Source organism: Triturus cristatus, chromosome 7 (genome assembly GCF_964204655.1).
Source record: "Triturus cristatus chromosome 7, aTriCri1.1, whole genome shotgun sequence".
Lineage (NCBI taxonomy): Eukaryota > Metazoa > Chordata > Amphibia > Caudata > Salamandridae > Triturus > Triturus cristatus.
The window spans coordinates 1,690,067-1,711,748 of NC_140590.1; the positions used below are offsets into that span (position 1 = coordinate 1,690,067).

At 48.5% G+C, this 21,682-nt stretch overlaps 1 protein-coding gene across 4 annotated transcripts in view; it reads right to left on the reverse strand.

Moving 5' to 3' along the window:
• Positions 1 to 21,146, reverse strand: part of LOC146808659 (putative ATP-dependent RNA helicase DDX6) — a 271,143-nt gene extending 249,997 nt beyond the window's left edge. The window contains exon 1 of one of the 4 annotated variants that reach the window (XM_085615455.1): positions 20,953 to 21,146. The gene's annotated coding sequence lies outside the window, so the exon portion shown is untranslated. Of the gene's footprint in view, positions 1 to 20,877 lie in introns of all 4 variants that reach the window. The other 3 variants (XM_085615452.1, XM_085615453.1, XM_085615454.1) reach the window with 3 other exon arrangements.
• Positions 21,147 to 21,682: the final 536 nt, after the last annotated feature.

Below are 21,682 nucleotides of genomic sequence, written 5' to 3' on the forward strand. Positions count from 1 at the left end.
AGGAAATATAGTGGCTAAATTATACAGAGCAGCCAGAAAACATGGGCTCAATACCAGCCTGCCCACTTGACCAAAATATTTGACCCTAGCCAATAATTGCATTTTACTGTGCCTCCTATTTGCTTCCATTAATGAATACGAGAAAACTTTGAAATACACGAGGATGCGGCTGTACAAAAATCTCTCCCATTTGACTTAATGGACTATAATGCTGCTCAGTTTAAATTAATAATACAGATCAGATACAGGGTGCACATTACAGTGACAGGCCTTTTACTTCGATTTGGTATTTCTATTGGAGTCATGAGTGGAGGCATGAATATTTGAGTTCAGTTTTAAAACCTACGATTTTTAATAACACCTCTCAATGCAGTGATATAATCTGTTGCACTAAAGTAAAAAGCCTGTTAAAGAAACCTGTTTTTTTCATTTTTAAGTTGATTACATTTTTACGTGTGTTGCGCGATTTCCATGACAAATGTTCCCATGGCTCAACTCGTCCCTGGGCTCTGAGAACCAAGACAGGCCCTTAACTCCACACTTCCAGTTGTGATCTTGTCCATTTTTAGGTCTCACCTGGCGTTAGCAGCGCGCATGCGCTGCTTTCGCCATGCGTGGGCTTCTTGGAAATCAATACGATTCCAGAAGTCGTGTCTCAGCTCGGCCTGAAATTTTTATTGGCATGCGTTGTTTCTAGTCATGGATTATGGTAAACCCTGTCCTTTTTTGGCCCCGCACACCGGGGTTGGACACTTTACTGGCGGTGTAACACTGTGGGTTTCATAATAACTGTCGCACTTTTTTCTTATTCTTTCCGTGTGGGCTGTGCGCTAGGTACCATTGAAATGCTCCCCCCTCTCTCTCTTTTTTGTTGTTTAGTATTACTGGCATGTAGCACGTTTATTAAATGAGCCGCTCCTCCTGTAAGCTCTTAAACACTCCCACGGCACGCAGGAGCCGCCATAACCGTCCCTGTGTGTGCCAGACAAGAGTGTCCCACTCTACCCAGTTTAACCAAACATAGGCTTCACAAGGCTGTGGTTGCCGGATTGCGCTTCAACGTTCATCCTGATAACTACTGGTCCCCACGCAGCGTTCTAGACACCTCAGTGACCGCCTCCCGACCCTGCTGCTTCTCCTGTTGTGGACAGCTTTAGCGGCTATGCCACGTCCATTATTATGCTGGATCACAATCACCCCTTCTTGATACAGCCCACGGCTTGGTGTTGCATCGGCACAGTAAAACTGCCTTCTGTAGCCATATTAGAACAAGTGTCGGTAGCTGTACGAATACCTCTTTTGCCATGAAAAGACGAGTGACAATGTGGTGACGGGGAGCAATAATGAAGGCGACACAACTTTATTTGTTTCGAGAAAAGTAGTGGTCCACTCATTTAACACTGTTTTCATTTTAAAATATTCCTGGAACTTCTCATAGGTGATATGTGCGGATTAGAAAGCGGCTGGAATTCATACTAAAAAAGTACGGTGGCTATTTACCAGTGCTGAAGGCTACAGTCTGGGCAGGCGCAAAGACATTCCCATCTGTGCGCATGCTAGAAGGTGCACACATGGAGGCTTGCAGTTGCAGCAGGCTTACATACTGATGCCGCTCCTGCAGAGAAGTGCCCATTTATCCTGTCTGCAAGAGGAGGACAAGAGACTGGCTCCACCAAACAGCGGGTAAATCTTTATGCCTGAACCCAATTCACACTTGGTGACCGATCTTCACAGCGTAGCCTCTAAGAGAGAGGGGCTACACTCCATTTCTGATTATGGCTACTTGTTGTATAGAATAACTCAAATAAGCGCTAAACAAATAGTAGGGGAAGCACCAGGCTTAATTGCTTAAAGATGATTCAGTAGGTTACACCCCATGCCCTCGTTGCAGTTGTATCTCTAGTATCCCAACTAGGTGTAAATGCATAAGTGCACAGGCGTACATACTTTTCTTATATCTTCGCCTCAATTAAATCCTCATATTTGAAGTGATGGGCAAGGTGGACTGTGATTAAATTAATCGAAAATGGTTTTAGCAACATATGTAGAAAATACAGCAGATATAGTTTGAAACAGAATTAAGTAACTTGGGCAGTGATGAAACATCTCAGTTTCTCCTTGTCTCGGTCTCTGATTCGTCATACCTGGTACAGGCGTACATGTCAACACTGTGCATGGATATTTCACACCCGCTGATGTTCATGGATTTCAGTGTGAAATAATAGTGAACAGACGACGTGACCCTCTACCCAATTCTCTGGCAGAAGTTTATTTTTACAGCTTTTTTTTTTTAAATATGTACAATAGTTATGATTGTACGATAAATGACATGTATAATGTAAAGATTATGGACAAAAAATAAAAATGTATGCGCATGAAGCAAAATGTTCAATAAGAATATCTTTAATCATCATGGGGATTTCAAGGCTTTATAGCTTACCAAGATGCCCACATATGACAGCAGCTGTGTTATGTCCAGATAAACGATAGTTACAACTGGGAGGGTGGAGGAAAATTGGAGTAATAGGTGTACACATTTTTTTTTTGCACTCGTAAACGTTAGTAATCGGCCATCTAGGTATCTCAGTCATGTTATTGTTTAAATAGTCGTTTTTATCAGTTTATTGGAGATTAGATAGTTTGGTTTGTCCCTAGTAGCTAGAAAGAGTGTATGCCAGAGCTTTGGGCCCTCTACTAATAAACATCTACCACATGATTAATATTTTAAGTGTTGTTTGACTGGTAGTGTTTGCATTGGCAGAGTACAGGTTGATTGTGTTGTAATTGCATTTATATAGCGCTTAATACCCGACGAGGCGACTAATCGCTTTTTCAGCGCTTAGCACGCTAGTCCGGAACCCATAAAAGATTAGTGGTGGATTAGAATAGTGAAATAAATAAAAGGCATTGTCATTTACAATGCCAATAGCTTAAACTCTTGCTAATGCGAGACCTATTGCATTGCAAATGCTTGTTTCTTCATTGCAGCGTAGAGGTTACTCGAGTCTCCTCTCTCTCTCGCTCTCTCTGTACCTCACTCTGGGGGGCAGTATCTGGTTTGAGATTCTGGCCGGTCTCCACAGGACTCAGAAGGTTAACTGTTCGTACTTTTGATTTTAATAAGGAAAAACTATGCCTTACCAACCCCCAAAAGTTGTTTAAAGCTATCTGTGCATTTAAAATAAAAAATTGCTCAAAGAATTTGTTTTTCCAGCTCCAGTACTCGGTCCTAAATAAGTCTATTTTCTTTTACTAACGGCTATTGCCTTCGCTGTACCAGTCAGGCTGAAACAAGTGATTACTATGACTGCCTTGTCTTCATAATCCACACAGCATCATGGGCAGAACTTCTTCTTGGACCTCTAGTGGAATGAGGTAGCCATGGTCGACTGGTACACTTTGCATTTACAAAAGTGAGCAGTCGGACTGCCCTGCCATTCAGTCGGCGCACTATGAGGCCATTGCAGTACCCCCGCGGGGGCTTCAGTAGATTCTGCTGCTCAAGGCCTGACTCTTGCAGCTGAGGGAGTCGGATGGAGTTCACTGCAAGCTCCCAGTGCTGTGGGAGCTCCTGTCACCCTGGTAGGCAGTGTGCACTGGAACTATTTTCAGACTAGTGGATTCTGCCAACGTCACATGACTGATCTCATAGGAATTCTGAAAAATCCACGCAAAGAACAAGTGTTGCAAATATGCCACGCCCATTCAGCAAGAGTGCAGTAAGGGGGTACTGTGTAGCTGGTGTTGCATTTAGGAGCACAGTGTCACAAATGTATTACTAAAGCATGATGTGGTAACCACTGTCATTTACAACAAGCATTGGCATAGCCAATAGGTCTCGCATTTAAGCGAGTTTGAGCTATTGACATTTCAAATAATGCCTTTTATTTTTGTTTTCGTTTTTAAAACATAAATAAAAGGCATTACAATGCCAATAGCTTAAACTTCCGTAAATGCGAGACCCATTGCATTGCAAATGCTTGTTTAGATGGGCCTTGGCTCAGGGTTCAGCAGGGCTTGCTTTGGAAAATCGTCTCTGTATCAGTACCTTTTCTAGGTACTGTAAAGCACCATACATCAAGACAATTATTTAAAAAAATCTGTTTATCAAAGTACAATCGGCTGCTTTCACGGCTGTTTTGTGTGGTCCTTCATCCCCATCTCACCCCCCCACCCCAAAAAAAAACAGACATACTGTCATCCACATCAGGTCAGCCACAGTCATAGAAGGGACATCTCCTTCTAGAGCATAATGGGAATGTTCTTCGTGCTGGGAAGTCACTCAATTGCCATTTCCTGTCGCTATCAGAAGCAAAGGGTGAGGAGCTGAGCGGGGTATGAAAGGACATCAAAGATAATGAGGACTACGATGTGGCATGCTTCATTAAATGTTCCGGTGGAATGCTGCAACGGATCGATGTCTACCACACCTAAACCTCTCAAATGGACATTGTTGCTGAACAAAAATGTTTCAGAATGAGTGTGAAGTACACCCCAGGGAACTCCAAATCACTATGTAGGCAGCTTAGAATCACCAAATGTAACCTACATTCTCTTTTCTCTTACACATTTCCCAATTAAACAAAAACAACACTTGCCTGAACCCAAAGTCTCCTTCCTGCTGACTCAGCCCATCATGCGGCACTAGCAACGCTTTGGCTAGTTGGTACCGCTACCACTCCTCCACTTTGCACATACAGCACAGAGAAGCACACAAATGGTGGCAGACGCGCATTAGCAGAGACCTGCAGCCTGAGTCAGGGTTGACAGGAACAGTGGCACAACAGCCGATTCACATACAACACCTTCCGAGCGCGACAACTTCCACCCCATTGGAACTAAAGCGGGACGACTAGGTCTCATTAGAGGACTGTCCCTTAGTCAAACACCCAAATCACAAGGCAAAACGTCACTTTGAATTAATGCGTCAGCATAGCGTCACATCCGCTACCCTCGAGCGAGCTAAAGCAAGAACGTTTGGGATAGTCAGAGTGAGATTCGACTCGAGTCGTGGGGTTTGAAAACGCTGTTAGCAGCAGTGGTCGACATAGAAAAAGTTGGGCAACTGATCTGGGTACAATGGTGTCCGGCTCAGTAAGTGCTGAAGCAGGGTCAGTGACGTAGCTCAAAGAATTATCTTTTCAACTATTTTGTTGGCTTGCAACTAGAGGCGACTACATTTAATACAATTCGCCCCCTTTAATAAAAAGCAAATGCAAGTTAAACTAATGTGCGTGAAATGCGTTCTGGTAGGAGAGCCCAGTTGGTTAATATAGTGATTTCAGATGTCTGTGAACCAGGAAAGTCACTGATCTGAATCTTCGGGTTACCAGATTTTGAAAGCCAAAAACCAGGACATTTCGCAAAAAAATAGGACTCAATGCGACATCAGATGGACACAGAATGGCAATGTGCATCGATATAGAAACACAGACGAGGCACTAAGGGAATAAATAAAAAGTAATGTTTTCCCCAAGGCAAGACCTATTGGCTATGCCAATGCTTGTTTGCTTTTATCATCTCCCTATGTTTATTCTCCGCTCTGAACTGCAGCCCAGCTGAACTCACACTAGCGCCCTGAAGTAGCAGATTGTCCCAGACGACATTTAATATTGAAAAGTGATCGCGGGGGAAAAATGCTACCGCCGGTTACAGCTTGTAGTGCATGTGCGCGAGTGGTGCGCATGCAGCCGTAATCACGCCATATGGCGCCTCTGCTCAAGCCCGCGCGCGCCCGCGCACATGCACTGCAAGCTGTAGCATTTTTTTAAGCCCTTACTTAGTCTCGCCAGACCAGCGCAAGCGCTGGGTCAGGCGAGACATAAAAAGGAGGGAGAGTAAAATAAAACAATTGCTATGGATCACACAATTTGGTAAGCTGGGATTAATCACAGGTTTTCTGGTTTCACATTGTGCAATTCACCCACTAGATGTATATGCTTTGCTTCCCCCACAACACTGCCCTCCACCCCCTAGAAACTCTCCTCCTGCCCACCACCCTACTAGCATCAATGTGGCCCTTGGTCACATCAGAGACCAAACTTTGTGGCCTCTGGGAAAATGTTTGTAAGTACACATGAGCTACAATCCGATACAGATCTGTGTAAAGCATTATGTGTATAGTTGTATATGCCATAAGATTTCTTTTATTCTGCTAGGTAAAATTACACCATTTAGAGAAGTGTATCGTGTACTACACAAAGAATTTCAGACACATCTGCTTCTTAACTTAATTTGATGACTTAGATTTTTTTTGTAAAGCGTTTCGAAATGGATCTCTGCATAGCTAAACACAAAAAAAAAAAAAAAAAAAAAAAAAAAGAGGACGTAAACTTAAAACAGATTTCTTTTTTGCCTTACATTAGCACGGGTCTTCCAGTTCTGCACTGGTTAAGAGGGGGCCCATATGACCGTTGAAAACCAGAGGTCTTTGTGGTTCTCACTGCACAGAACCGTGTGCCTTTTGTTTTTGAACGTCCACTATTTAACAAGCTGCTTCCAACAAAAGAGTTAACTAAATGCTTTATTATGTGATTCTAAGCAGCTGTCTGTGAAAGCCTTAACTGGAATTGCTTTAACTGAACAGATACTTCTAGAAGATTCCCTACTGCGCTCCCAAGCTCATGGAGCCCATTATCTGCACAGCAATTATGGCTTCCCAACATTTGCATACTATAAAGCTAAAAAATGCGCAGGAAAGTGTGATTTTCAACTACAAGTAAAATAACTTGTAACTTAAACTATGCGTTTAAAAAAAAAAAAAAACACAACAAGTGCACGTAGCTTTCCGTGCCACTTTGCTATGTTGAATTAACGATTTGCCCATTTCAGAAGGCAGCGTTATGAACTACTTTAGTGTACATGAGCCATGCGTTTGTGACAGTTTCCTCGGTTTCCACACGCTGTCAGTCTGCGGTTTCTACCGCGTCCTAGTCACTGGAGGAACACAAAACAAGCACACAAAAAATACGCATTTCCCTAGACTCGTGTCAATATTGCATGCTCGGTCGTAAAATACCATTGATGTTAATCATGATGGCGTGAACGTGATAATTTGCTGCCATCTGTGCAATTGCTGTGTAGATGTGCCACGCCCAAGAAACAAGGCTGGATGAAGGAAGTAGCGGACAATGCATGGAGACACACCCTGCAGGTATCTTCCAGGCACCACCAAGTCAAATGTCAGCCAAAACAGAGGCCAGGCGAAGCTAGCACGAGAAAGGTTTCCTACCGCCAACAATAGCTTTTTCCCATCCCAGAGATGGCGTTTCCAGTTCAGTACAGGAAGCTAGGCAGACTTCCAACCTCTAGGAAAGACCTCTCACCCTAACAAATGGATTATGAGACTGAACATTCTTTTGCAGAGGACAGGTTATTGAAGCCAGGAAGAGAGATGTCCAGCTTGACGTTTGAAGATGAGTAGCAAGTTAAATATACAGAGATCATACAGTAATACATTTACAATATTATATGTAAATGCAAAAGAAGAACTACACAAACACGAAAAAGTGACAAGAGTCGGTGTGTCTAGCACTATCAAACAGTTGTCACAAGCACGCAAAATGCAACAGGAATTAAGCCAAAATCAACGAAGATGAAGTACACTGAATGCCACAAAGGCCAGCAGGTACTAAAATGTACAAAGCAATTTTACAAACACCGCGGGGGAAAAATGCTACCGCCAGCCACAGCTTGCAGTGCATGTGCGCGAGTGGTGCGCGCACAGCAGTAATCACGCCATATGGCACCTCTGCTCAAGCGCGCCAGCACACATGCACTGCAAGCTGTGGCCGGCGGTTGCATTTTTTGAAGCCTTACTTAAAGTCTCGCCAGACCAGCGCAAGCGCTGGGTCAGGCGAGACCTAAAAACAATACATTTTCGACTGAAACTACCACTAATTTTGCACAAACAAACAATTTTACTGATAAAACTACATAACACAAACTATAATCCACCAAAATGTGGTTTTCCGCAGATATTTGTCAATTGTGCAATCAACGTCTCGATTTGTTTAGCCCCTATTAATATCTTTGTTTCGATAATAACTTTAGAATTAGAAAAAGCACTTCATTTGTGCCTTTGTTTATTCTGAAATATCTGCAGTTCCTTCAACTTTCGTTGTGAATTAGAAGAATGCAACATACTCCAGCTTTTCCTTTCGCACCGGCAAGATTCAGATAGTTCACGAACAAAACGCGCATTTTGCAGTAAGTATTTGCAATGCAATCGGTCTCGCATTTGTGGAAGTTTGAGTTTTTGGCCTTTTAAATGATTTTGTTTCTTTATTTAGGTTTAGCTGTTGGAGTTGGGTGGATGTATGTTGTTTGAAGTGGAATTATGTGGTTTGAATTGGAATTGTTAGTTGTGGAATTGTGTAGGGTGGAATTGCGTGGTGTGTTGTGTATTTGTAAATATGTGATATGGTGAATAGATAGGGGTGAGAGTGGTATAAAACAGATAGAAGTAAGAATGCGAGGGATAGATAGTTTGTGATTGAAAAGGTTTAGGGAAGGATGAAAATGAAGACAAAAGGAGGAATTAGTGAGCGAGAGAGAGGGAGTATAAGAAGAAGAGATTGGGGTTGAGGTGATTGATGTAAGTAATGAAGAGAAGGAACGGAGGTAAGGAAAACTGAAGGAAGAGAAGGAGATAGGAATGGAGCGATTGTAAGGAAGGAATACCTGATAGAAGGAAGGACATAATGAATTAAAGCGTGGATGCAGTGGAGAAGAATGAGAGAGAAAAGAGGACTAGAGCACTGAATCAAATAAAAGCAGGAAGGGAGTGGAGGCAGAAGGAGGCCAGTAATGCTGTGCAAAGTATGTGCTTGATACTACAATTTGTTTTTTTAGCAGGGAGTAGGCGGACATAACGGTTCCCCTGTTGTGAATTTTACTTTCACAGAACTTAGGCACAGTTTTAATTATATGCCATGTCTAAACCCTGCTTCTGAATTTCTTTTTGAAGATCGGCGCCATAACATATAAACCAGCAGACATAGTGAAACTGTAGAAGACACAAAGAGATAGACAAATAAATATCCCTAGTAATTAGGTTTTCATCCACAGAGAATGGCATTTAATTTAAATTAGCATTTCATTTATCTCCTATGTTTTCTAAACTTAGAAGTGATAAGTGAATATTCAGGAAGCGAGCAGCAATGCTGTGGCTGGATGCCATGTGATATTGCAGTGCTTAGAGGAAAATTACTTTCTTTTACTCATTAACAGCGGTGTTGGATTATGGGTATTTTGTGACATTCATTTGGGGTTGTTTTATACAAGCACGGCTTACTTCAGTGACACATAGGCGCAGCTCAAGAGTGCATAACAGGTGGGGCAGTGACAGGACTGCAAAATTCAAAATGGTTTGTGCCCCAGAGATGCTATTTACATAACATATGAGCAGGGCCAGTGAAAATATGCGTATGGGAAGGATCAAATTTTGCGTTAGGTTGAACTAAATTATGCAGAAAGAAAAGGCAAATTGTGCAGCATAATGCAGCACATTTTGTGCTAGTATTACCTTATAACTTTGGCATTTTTACAGGTTAACATTTTTCTGGCTAAAGGTTTAATCTCATTTGTAACTCTTTGACAACTAATAACCACTAGTTGAAGCATGCCTCGGGCCGCTAACAGAGCTCTGGAAATTAGAAGGAACTAGTGACCGCATCTCGACAAGGACGGGTTATTTCTGAACTTTTGCCTGGCTCAGGAAAGAGCTGGGATTAGTCCAGAGGGGAGGGGTGAGCAACTGCCTGCGGCTGTCTTTGTAGAGCATAGAATACTATGCAGGAAGTGGTTGCCATGGCACATTATATGGTGCTAAGGTGAGATGGCATAATGGAGCATGGGGCTAGAGGTGCGGAGGGCACTAGATGATAGAAGAGAATATCGAGGAGTGACCGCCCAGGAGTAGCGATGCTGTAGATGTGTGGCAGATGTAGTGCTTTTATTGTTGAAGCACTAGGCATGAAGCTCCTCCATAATGTTGAAAACATTTGGATGTGTATTTTGACAAAATATCCGATTCATTAATCACAACTCACTGCTCCCAAAAAAGCCCGTCTTTTCATGTGCGCTCGCAGGAGTGCCTAATAATTCGCACAAAAGCTCCAGTTTAATCCCAGAATATATTATTTTGCGTGAATTAATTTAAATAGATGTAAGCAAGTGTCCAAAAGTTCATTTGGAGCGACAGTGAGAAACACAGCGCTTTAGCGTACATTTCTGTAAGCGATACAATGGAGAAGTGAAAATATTGTTGCCCTATGGTTCCCGTGAAATCTGTTTAGTAACAAAACGAACAGCATTTATAGTTGACAAATATTAACGGGGTACAAAAGTGAAAAGAAAAAATGCCTCCTGTGTAAGTAAAAAGTGGCACTGGGTAGAAATTCCCTACAAACAGGATTATAAGAAAAGCGTGGTAACAGTGTAAAAGTAAATAAAAGGGTATTTAACTTCAAGCTTAATAAAAGCCGCAGCAGTTACATATTTACCAGTAAAGTATTAAAAATGCAGCTGGAGTCCCATTACTCGTATTTGTTTAGTGTTTACCAGAATGTAAATAACAAGCGCTAAAACACAAGCACGGCCCCGTGGCCGCGAAAGTTATCTTAACTGAGGGGGGAGCAGGAGGTGAGCCTGCGAGTGGAGCGCGCGTGTCTGGAAGAGCAACGGCTAAAGGCCCCGAGAGGAAAGCCAGATGGCGCCTGTGCGCGTAACCGCACGGTCTAAGCCACACAAAAAGCTGTGGTCGGCTTTTTAAAGCCCACTTACTAAAAGTCTCACCATCGCAACGCATGCGCTGGCTCAGGCGAGACCTAAAAAAGCAAACATCAGTCTCCATGGTAAAAGAATAATCAACTATTTGTCTGAAGACTAGACTGCCGTTTGATCTCGGTCTTTGAACACAGCAAATGTAACAAGATAAATGCTTAAGTCATCTTCAATGCTCCTTCAACTTTGTAACTCAAACATGTTTTTTCAGATGCTCTTTAAGGGCTCAAGAGGCTTTTGGAGTTGGACCCCTGCCATCTCTGTGCCCGGGTACACTGCACCAGCTGCACCAATTGAAGCTGAGCCCCTGAATCCAGGATGATGTTTCAACTCTCAGATTGAACAGTGGTGAGTGGAGTCTGTAAAGAACAAGTAATAGCATCTCATGGCTAATGCAAGTCCTCTTATTTATGAAATAAAAATAAGAAAAAAAGACCTGTAAATACACAGGAGCAATAGGTTTGTGCGAAAAAAAACTTGGCAAGGTTCAAAAGGAGGAGCTTTATTTCTATGAACCCATGAAGTGGAAGTTTTGTACAATTCTGCGTTTTGAGTAATTATAAAGTCTAGGACCACAATTTCATTGTGACGGGCAGAGCAAAGGATAGCAAAGAATCTGTCATAAAGGAGAATTTAAAAACTCAAATCAGGTGGTGATGCACTAGACGATGGGGATGGTGTGCTACAGCACGATCTGCAGAAGAATTTAAAAACTCAATCAGGACATTGAGTGAGGTAGTCACACGGATGCTCTGGGATGCATCAGAGCAAACAGAGGTCTGACATGAAAACTCCACTGGAGGGAGAGGAAGATATGTCAACAGGCTGGGAGAAGAGGGCCTTAGGGTTACAACCATATACAAACCAAACCAGCAGGAAACCCCCAAAGTGGTTGGAGGCTTATCTACGCAGAGAAGAGCATCTGTAACTTGCATTCACCAAACTTGTTACAATTCACTATTAGTATTCACCTTTTACAATAAGGTTTACACTGAAGAATTTGCAGTTATGATCTCATTTCCCTCTTCCTCAGTTGTACATTTTTTTGTTCTAGTTCTATGTAATGTGTTGTTACTTGGATACCCAGTTCTCCTTATGCAATATAATGCATACATTTGTTTTTGTATCTATTGTGGAAGACAGAAAGTGTAGTGGGGTTTAAGTCAACAGAAAACCAAGTGTTAGACTGTGTATTCCAGTTCCTAGACACTGGCATTCTAGGGTGACCATTTGCAAAGGAGCCGAGAGCAAGCAAGATGCTGGCTGTTGCTCTGCGTCCCCAATGGCTTACAGGGAATAAGTACTTGAACTACGTAATCCATGTGTATTACTGAATGGTACGCTCAAGCTTCACATCTCCGCTCCTGACCTATCTGACCCACATCCTCAACTCTATTCCCCTCCTTACACCACCAGGCTACTCCATCTACCTTCACCACTGTAGAGGTTCTCCCTAAAACCTGCATCTTCCGATAATCTACAGCCCAAACCTGGTCCCGCTCGACAATCTACTCCCCTTTGCTCCTTCAGCCCAGGCTTCCTCTCTACTGTCAACTAATGAAGCCACAGTAACCCATTCTCCAGAGCTCGCCACACGTCTCTTTATACCCACTCTCTCAAGCTTCACATCTCCAGTGCTAACTGATCTGATACCCACCCACGACTGTCCTCCCTTTAACACGTTCACCTCTAACATTCTTCTATAGATACCCCTAGGCCACCACACACAGTCACTCATCTACCCTGGAGTGGTTTTTTCTTCTCTAGGACACTCTCCTATCCTCTCCCCTCACATACACACAGTCCCCTCACTAGAGCTCCTGCATCCACTGACCTCCAGCCCACTCCCTCTCCTATCATCCCATTTGCTCCGTCACCTCTAGGACACCCACCTGACCTAACATACAGTTCCCTCTAGGACTCCCTCGCCCCTCCTCAGTGGTCCCCTGACTCTACCCTACCCAGGGGCTCCCTGGCTCTACCCTCCAGACCCCACCCCCGACTATTCTTCAAACCACCTAGGGGCCCCCTGCCTCTATTCTACAGACCTATTCACCCCACCCCGGGGCCCCCTGACTCTGCCCTTCAGACCTCATGCCCAAGAATCCCCTTCATTGCAGAGTTGAGATGCCTTCCCCAGGGCCCCCACCCCCCCAACTCTACTCTCTAGACCAGTGGTCTAGAAACATTTTAATGCAGGCCCTCCCCTTACCATCCAGAGGGAGGGGGGGGGGAGGGTCATCAGGCACCCTCAGAATTTTTCGCAGTTATTTTAATTAACTGCCAATTTTTAAACGTGCGATTGCCAAACAGGCAGACCTTACTCACACTTACAAGTATCCACAGCGCGAGTATTAGAAGTGGGTGTTTGAAGGCTCTTTGGAGTCCTTTCCCTTTTGACACCTTCTCCCAGTTAGGATATAAATAGCAAAAGATGTTAGTGATGGGACTGTTATCATCATAATGCTTCTTTTGGCCAGAGTCTGGTGCCCCCCCAGGGATCAGGAGCACCCCTAAGAGGCCCGCCCCCCAGCTCTAGACCCTCTCACCTCTCCCCAGAGACTCACAGACTCTACCCTCCCCATTGGATCTCTGACTATCCCCCAGGCCCCCTCACTTGCCAGCCCCCCCCCCCGACTCTACCCTCCACACCTCCCTAGGGCCCCCAGATTTTACTCTCCAGACCACTTACCCCAGTCCAGGACCCCCTGACTGAGAAGGTGCCATCTTTCTTGCATGGTATGCCCCCACTTTTTGCTGAATTGCTGAATGTACTTCGAGTGTGCCCTGGACTCCTGCCAATCAGGTGCCCAGGGCCTATGTTCCTTCCCTAAAAACCTAAAACCCAAATTGGCATACCCTGGCCACATGTCAGCCCCTGGTAAATGGTACCCTAGGTACCCAGGGCCTTGTGACCAGGGAAGGCCTTTAAGGGTTGCAGCACTCATTATGCCACCCTTAGAGGCCCTGTACCCTAACACAAACACACTGCCCTTGCAGGCTGAGTGTCTGGGTGCAAGACAAAACAAAGTCGCCATGGCACACATACCTGTGTGCCATGCCCACCACCTACACTGCCCTGGCATACATCAGCCACCCCTCTAGCTGGGTGCCCTATACCAGTGGTGTGGGCACAGGAGCAGGAGCCCTGTGCCCCTACAGTACCCAGGTCCATTCCTGGGCACTAAGTGCAGTGCGGCCATTTAAGAATGGGGAACAACCTTTACAACGCAACTGTTACAACGCACTACCATTACAACGCATTTTTTACAACGCATAATCCATTACAACGCATGATATTACAACGCATGACACTACAACGCATTTTTAAAAACTACCTTTACAACGCATTCCATTACAACGCATACTACCATTACAACGCATAGCATTACAACGCATAATATTACACTATACTATCCAACACTTACCCTACTGATGCACCCCCTGGAGTTAGAATAGTAATTTTTACCCCTATACTATCCAACACTTACCCTACTGATGCACCCCCTGGAGTTAGAATAGTAATTTTTACCCCTATACTATCCAACACTTACCCTACTGATGCACCCCCTGGAGTTAGAATAGTAATTTTTACCCCTATACTATCCAACACTTACCCTACTGATGCACCCCCTGGAGTTAGAATAGTAATTTTTACCCCTATACTATCCAACACTTACCCTACTGATGCACCCCCTGGAGTTAGAATAGTAATTTTTACCCCTATACTATCCAACACTTACCCTACTGATGCACCCCCTGGAGTTAGAATAGTAATTTTTACCCCTATACTATCCAACACTTACCCTACTGATGCACCCCCTGGAGTTAGAATAGTAATTTTTACCCCTATACTATCCAACACTTACCCTACTGATGCACCCCCTGGAGTTAGAATAGTAATTTTTACCCCTATACTATCTAATACTTACCTTAAATGTAATTTAATATTATGCGTTGTAATGGTATGCGTTGTAAAGGTAGTATGCGTTGTAATGGTAGTGCGTTGTAAAGGTATTTTTTAAAAATGCGTTGTAGTGTCATGCGTTGTAATGTCATGCGTTGTAATCGATTATGCGTTGTAAAAAATGCGTTGTAAGTGCATGCGTTGTAATAGTGTGCGTTGTAACGTCATACATCCTTTAAGAATACATGGTGCTGAGAGCTCGTCAAACACGAACTCCACAACACCATAATGGCAAGACTGAGAAGTTTGGAAACAAACTTCTCAGCACATTAAACTTACACTGATGCCTGTGTGGGATTTAATGTACCAAGCATCCCAGAGGGCATCTTAGAGATGCCCCCTGAAACCTAACCTACAATCCATATCTGGACTGAGAGGCTGCCTAGGCTGCCACACAGCAGCCATGTTGCTGGACCCCTGGGTAGGAGAGCCCCTGCTCTCCTGGGCCTGCAACAATGCACATCCTGGGCGAGTTGCTATATCTCCTCCCCCAGGATGGGCAGGGGGAAGCTTCAAAGGCATGCCGCCTCTGTGAGCTTATCCCAGGCCACTGCAACCCCCCCCCCCCACTCTGGCGGGAAGCTTGGCCGGAAACCCCAAATAAGGACAGGGGATGAGCCAGCCTGCAACACCACCCCTCAGGTGGGGGGAGGTGAGGTGAAGCACATCTCCGGGCTCTCGCCATCTTGAAGATGGTAAGCCCTGCCCAATCAGGACTAGGCTACTGCCCCCCTCCCACAGGAGAGAGGCAGAATAGGGGGTGTACCCATCCCAGGACAGGGACCCATTGGTCCCTGCCCTTCACCTACCTGCAACGCCCCTAAATCTAGTATTTAGGGGCACCCTGAACCTTCCTTCCCCAGATTCCAGATTTCAAAATACAGAGAACAGCAAAAAGAAAGAACACCTGCCCTGCAGCTGCTAAGAAGAGGAAGACACCAACTGCTTTGGCCCCAGCCCTACCGGCCTGTCAACCCTCGAACCTGCTCCTGCTACAACCCGGCAGCTCTTGTGGTCAGCAACCTCACAAACCCCGGAGGACCTGGCTACCTTTTGGCTCGAAGCCCCTGGGACTCCCATGAGTAGAGGCTCTACTCAAAATCTACTTCTAATCCCTGGCATCAGCCCGGAACCGCAAACCCTTCACACGCTGCACCCGCCAAGCCTGGCATGTGCCAGAGTGAACAACGACCATGAGGACGACCCCACTGCGACTGTGACCCAGAGTCCGGCACCCAAGGACTTCCTCGACGCTCCTGAAGACGCCTGCAGCCTCAGAACCAGGTGCCCCCCCAACCGAGAGTAAGATTTTCCGACACCAAAAGGCACCCCTGCACCCGGCGCCCCGTGGCCCCTCTGTGCTCAACTCCGGGGTACCTACCTATCCTCCAACTACCCAACTTACCTCTCGAAGTGGTGGTGGCACCTCAAGAATCTTCGTCCCCGAGCTTGCAGTCTTTCTAAACCGGAGCTTTCCCATTGAAATCAATTGAGCGCCCGAAGGCTCAAAAGCACCCTGCACCCAGCCGCCCAAGTGGTCCTGGCAGTGTAACCTCTACACCTATCTACTTCCCCATTTGCCCTGAGCAAGTGACCAGGAGCCCAGCTCCCACAGCAGCGTGGCCTGCTAGACAGCAGCCACCAACCAAGGTCCCCCTGCCTCCCATTGGATAACATTGGGCCTAACTCTCTGCACCCGGCTGCCCCTGTGCCGCTGAGGGTGTAACAACTGTACCTACCTGACCCTGGGAGACCCCTGAGTCTATGCCCAGAACCTTAACTCTGCCAGTCGAGTACTTACCTTTAAACCGATAACTCAATTTTCTCCATAGGGTATCATTGACTGGTTTTTCTGAAATTTCTTCTAAGTGTGGACTTTTCAAAACCTAAAATATTCACCAAAAATCAGCTGAGAAACGAAAATGAAAATACTCACCTGCTATTAGGTGCGCTCCCAGTGCTGGATCTTGGCGCCCAGCACGGACTCTGAAAAATATTCACAACCGTACTTACCAGTCACCCAATTTTCTCCCACAGGAAACCATTGACTGTTTTTCTGTGAAATTTCTTCACAGTGTCGATTTCTGCAAACTTTAAATATTCTTTAAAAATCGTATAAATTATGAAAACGGAATTACTTACCTGTTTTGGATAAAGGTCCCAGTACTGTGTCTAGGCACCCAGTACTGGATTACAAAAGTAACGAGAACATACTATACCTGCAACTTGAACTTTCTTCTATAGGGAATCATTGACTGTGTTCTATGAAATATTTTTTAAGTGTCAACTTTTAAAATAGTAAAATATTGTCTAAAACTCTTAACAGTAATTAAGTCTACTTTCATCACTTGATTCCAAGTACTGAATCTAGGATCCAGTCCTGGAATTCCAAAAGTAATCCTAAAAGTAATCTGTTGCAAATAAATTGAAACCTCCATTGAACTCAATGCATTATTGTGTTTAAAATTGTGTTGCCTATTGCAACCACTTGTAACTTTCTACAAAAGTCAATTGCATATTGCAAAATTATTTACATAAAGCATCTCATTCTGAGAAAGTATATTTTAATACCTATTGTTGGTTCTAAAATAAAATAAGCATATATTTTTTATATATAAACCATTGGCTTAGAGTTCAGTTATTGAGTGTGTGAGACCATTTGCTGACCGAGTGTGTGCAACAAATGCTTTACACTGTCCTCTGATACTGCCTTACTGCTCGACCAAGCTACCACTTTAGAGAGTAAGGTTATATCTAATGTTAGCCTCTGCCAAACCTCTGGGGACTGTGGACTCTGTACACCCTGTACCTATTTGGAAACAGTATATACAGAACCACTTTCTCACATTGACTCCTCCCTTCAGACCCACCCCCCCTTCAGGGGACCACTGCCTCTACCCTCCAAACCTCCCCCAGGGGGGCTCTGACTCTACCCTCTAGACCTCTCAAGGAACCCCTAACCCTACCCTCCAGAACCCCTCCCAAGGGCCATCTGCCTCCACTCCAACCACTAACCCCTGTCCAGGGCCCCCCTGACCCTACCCTCCAGACCCATCCCAAGGGCCCCCTGACCCTACCCTCTAGACCCATCCCAAGGGCCCCCTGACCCTACCCTCCAGACCCATCCCAAGGGCCCCCTGACCCTACCCTCCAGACCCATCCCAAGGGCCCCCTGACCCTACCCTCCAGACCCATCCCAAGGGCCCCCTGACCCTACCCTCCAGACCCATCCCAAGGGCCCCCTGACCCTACCCTCCAGACCCATCCCAATGGCCCCCTGACCCTACCCTCCAGACCCATCCCAATGGCCCCCTGACCCTACCCTCCAGACCCATCCCAATGGCCCCCTGACCCTACCCTCCAGACCCATCCCAATGGCCCCCTGACCCTACCCTCCAGACCCATCCCAATGGCCCCCTGACCCTACCCTCCAGACCCATCCCAAGGACCCCCTGATTCTACCCTCCAGACCCATCCCAAGGACCCCCTGACTCTACCCTCCAGACCCATCCCAAGGGCCCCCCTTGACTACCCTCCAGACCCATCCCAAGGGCCCCCTGGCTACCCTCTAGACCTCTCTCAAGGGCCACCTGACTACCCTCCAGACCTCTCTCAAGGGCCACCTGACTACCCTCCAGACCTCTCTCAAGGGCCACCTGACTACCCTCCAGACCTCTCTCAAGGGCCACCTGACTACCCTCCAGACCTCTCTAAAGGGCCACCTGACTACCCTCCAGACCTCTCTCAAGGGCCACCTGACTACCCTCCAGACCTCTCTCAAGGGCCACCTGACTACCCTCCAGACCTCTCTCAAGGGCCACCTGACTACCCTCCAGACCTCTCTCAAGGGCCACCTGACTACCCTCCAGACTACTCCCAAGGGCCCCTGTTTCTACACTTTAGACCTTCTCGCCCCTCCCCAGGGGCCACATGACTCTACCCTGCAGACCTCTCCCAATGCACGCTCCCTCCCTCTACCCTTCAAACCATTCCCAAGTGCCCCCTGACTCTACCCCGCAGAGCACTCTCCTCCCAAGGGGAATATACCCTTCAGACCTTCTCGTCCCTCGCCAGTGACCCTGTGAGTACCTTCCAGACCTAGGGGCCCCCTGACTCTACTCTACAAACCCTCTCGCCACTCCCCAGGGACCCCATGACTAGATCCTTCAGACCCGACCCAAGGCCACCCTCCTCTACCCACCAGACTACACTCCTCCTAAGGGCCCCATGTCTCCAGAGCCCCTCTTCAGGGCAGCCCCCCCCCCCCGACTCCAGAGCCCCTCCCCAGGGCAGCCCCCCCCCCCCCCCCGACTCCAGAGCCCCTCCCCAGGGCAGCCCCCCCCCCCGACTCCAGAGCCCCTCCCCAGGGCAGCCCCCCCCCCCCGACTCCAGAGCCCCTCCCAAGGGCAGCCCCCCCCCCCCCGACTCCAGAGCCCTCCCCAGGGCAGCCCCCCCCCCCCCCGACTCCAGAGCCCCTCCCCAGGGCAGCCCCCCCGACTCCAGAGCCCCTACCCAGGGCAGCCCCCCCCCCCCCCCCGACTCCAGAGCCCTCCCCAGGGCAGCCCCCCCCCCGACTCCAGAGCCCCTCCCCAGGGCAGCCCCCCCGACTCCAGAGCCCCTACCCAGGGCAGCCCCCCCCCCGACTCCAGAGCCCCTACCCAGGGCAGCCCCCCCCCGACTCCAGAGCCCCTCCCCAGGGCAGCCCCCCCCCCCACTCCAGAGCCCCTCCCCAGGGCAGGGCCCCCCCCCCCGACTCCAGAGCCCCTCCCCAGGGCAGGCCCCACCCCGACTCCAGAGCCCCTCCCCAGGGCAGGCCCCACCCCGACTCCAGAGCCCCTCCCCAGGGCAGCCCCCTGACAATGCTCCAGAGCCCCTCCCCAGGGCAGGCCCCACCCCGACTCCAGAGCCCCTCCCCAGGGCAGCCCCCTGACAATGCTCCAGAGCCCCTCCCCAGGGCAGCCCCCTGACAATGCTCCAGAGCCCCTCCCCAGGGCAGCCCCCTGACAATGCTCCAGAGCCCCTCCCCAGGGCAGCCCCCTGACAATGCTCCAGAGCCCCTCCCCAGGGCAGCCCCCTGACAATGCTCCAGAGCCCCTCCCCAGGGGCCCCCCTGACTCCAGGCCCCTCCACAGGGGCCCCCCTGACTCCAGGCCCCTCCACAGGGGCCCCCCTGACTCCAGGCCCCTCCACAGGGGCCCCCCTGACTCCAGGCCCCTCCACAGGGGCCCCCCTGACTCCAGGCCCCTCCACAGGGGCCCCCCTGACTCCAGGCCCCTCCACAGGGGCCCCCCTGACTCCAGGCCCCTCCACAGGGGCCCCCCTGACTCCAGGCCCCTCCACAGGGGCCCCCCTGACTCCAGGCCCCTCCACAGGGGCCCCCCTGACTCCAGGCCCCTCCACAGGGCCCCCCCTGACTCCAGGCCCCTCCACAGGGGCCCCCCTGACTCCAGGCCCCTCCACAGGGGCCCCCCTGACTCCAGGCCCCTCCACAGGGGCCCCCCTGACTCCAGGCCCCTCCACAGGGGCCCCCCTGACTCCAGACCCCCCCACCCACAGGGGCCCCCCTGACTCCAGACCCCCCCACCCACAGGGGCCCCCCTGACTCCAGACCCCCCCCCCCACAGGGGCCCCCTGACTCCAGACCCCTCCACAGGGGCCCCCTGACTCCAGACCCCTCCACAGGGGCCCCCTGACTGCAGACCCCTCCACAGGGGCCCCCTGACTGCAGACACCCCCCACAGGGGCCCTCCTCAGGGGCCCCCTGACAATACCCTCCAGACCCATCCCACGGACCCCCCCCACCCCCGACCCCTCTCCAGAGGGCCCTCAGGGGCCCGACTCTACCCTCCAGACCCATTCCAAGGGGCCCCCCTGACTCCAGACCCCACCTCAGGCCCCCACTGACTCCAGACCCCCACCTCAGGGTCCCACTGACTCCAGACCCCCACCTCAGGGGCCCCTGACTCCAGACCCCACCTCAGGCCCCCACTGACTCCAGACCCCCACCTCAGGCCCCCACTGACTCCAGACCCCCACCTCAGGGCCCCACTGACTCCAGACCCCCACCTCAGGGGCCCCTGACTCCAGACCCCCACCTCAGGGGTCCCCCCCCCCCGAGGACGCACCTCAGCACTCTTCGCTCCGGCTCCCCTGCGGGCCTCTTGCTCACACCCGGCCATCCTGTGGCCTCGCCCGCTCACCTCTCCACCTCTTTGGCAGCTCCAGCTTCAGACGCGGCTCCAACGGCGGCCACAGGCAGAGCACAACAACAGCAGCGGCGGCCTCCGCACCGGAAGTGAAAGCAGTCACCGGGGAGACGGCCCGCCCCGGCGGGGCAGCATGGGGAATGTAGTACATGTTCAACCACCGCACTGTGCGCAACGGCACTACTATCAGTGACATTGAAGAAGGACCACAAGACGCCTGAAGTGTAACAGCCATCTTGGAATGGAAGGAGAAAGATATTCCAGAGTGGTCGCTATGGTTGTCAGCCATCTTGTAATGGGCGGGTGAAGGCGGCTCTAGTCTTGCGGTGAGTCGGCCATCTCAAGCGATCCGGGAACCAAAGCCTGCGACGGGGCCGGGTCTTCAGTTTTTCATTTTGATTTATTTTATTTAATGCATTTTTATATAGCGCGGACTTCACCCGAAGGTGTCAGAGCGCTTCACAATAGGAACAGTAATGATACAAGAGGAGAAAATTACAAGTGGGCATATTACAAAAGTAAACGTTACATTACATGAGGCAGTAGTGACAATTGTGCATGTATCAAGAGCAAACAAAGTACAAGAGGTAGCAAACGACACGTTACAAAAGGAAAAAGTGACATGTGTGCAGGTTACAAAAGCATACAAAGTACAAGTAGAGGTAAAAAACTGCAATAAATGACAGACACTCAAAACACAAGAACACACTGGGAAGGCACTTCT